The sequence below is a fragment of the Propithecus coquereli genome, unplaced genomic scaffold (assembly GCF_000956105.1).
Source record: "Propithecus coquereli isolate 6110/MARCELLA unplaced genomic scaffold, Pcoq_1.0 Scaffold151, whole genome shotgun sequence".
Taxonomy (NCBI): domain Eukaryota; kingdom Metazoa; phylum Chordata; class Mammalia; order Primates; family Indriidae; genus Propithecus; species Propithecus coquereli.
In genome coordinates, this window is record NW_012139525.1 from 2,659,686 (window position 1) to 2,660,477 (window position 792).

Below are 792 nucleotides of genomic sequence, written 5' to 3' on the forward strand. Positions count from 1 at the left end.
TCCTACTCAGCATTTACTAAGTTTTACTCTAAAAATAGGAAGAAAGATACAGCCCAGTGTATTTGGAAATGCTGCTTAGTTATTTACATGTCTTCCCATAACTGTCAGGTTATTTTACTGTGCATACCAAATGGGAGTGAAGGTGATGGTGGTATCCACAGAAGCAGCAGAAATCTTGGCAACAGACGTGGATATTGCTATACTCTATTAAAACAAGATAAATACAAACCAATTGACCCTTCCTTGTAGTAAGTATCCTGATTTACACTGAATAGCAGTTTCATCATATTGAAAAAACTAACTTAACAGAAAAGAAAATGAAAAAGAGATCATTTAATTTTATTAGTAAATAATTTTATGTTAGTATGTTAAAGTAATTCTTTGATTATTAAAATTAAATTTAATTGTTTTTAAAATGAATATGGAAAAATTAAATGTTTATATAATATGACTCTTTTATAGATGATGGCATGGAGAAAAAAAAAATTCTTAATGACAGCTGAAAAAAATGTGGGGTCTCCTATTTTCCATACCATTCAGTAGAATATTTCTTCTCTGTCTCCAAACTTTGCAAAAAATAATGATTAATTTGCCAATTGAACAAGTTTTCCTACAAATGTCAGCATTTGCAATGCATTTCTGTAATGATTTTTATATTAAAATATACAAAGAGTTGTACAGCTTGGCGGTAACGTGTGCAAGGAAGAGGCCATGTAAAATAAGATTGTTCCAATTACAGTGGATCCACTAATGTGTAATGATAAAAACTAAAAATATTTGAAAATCAACATT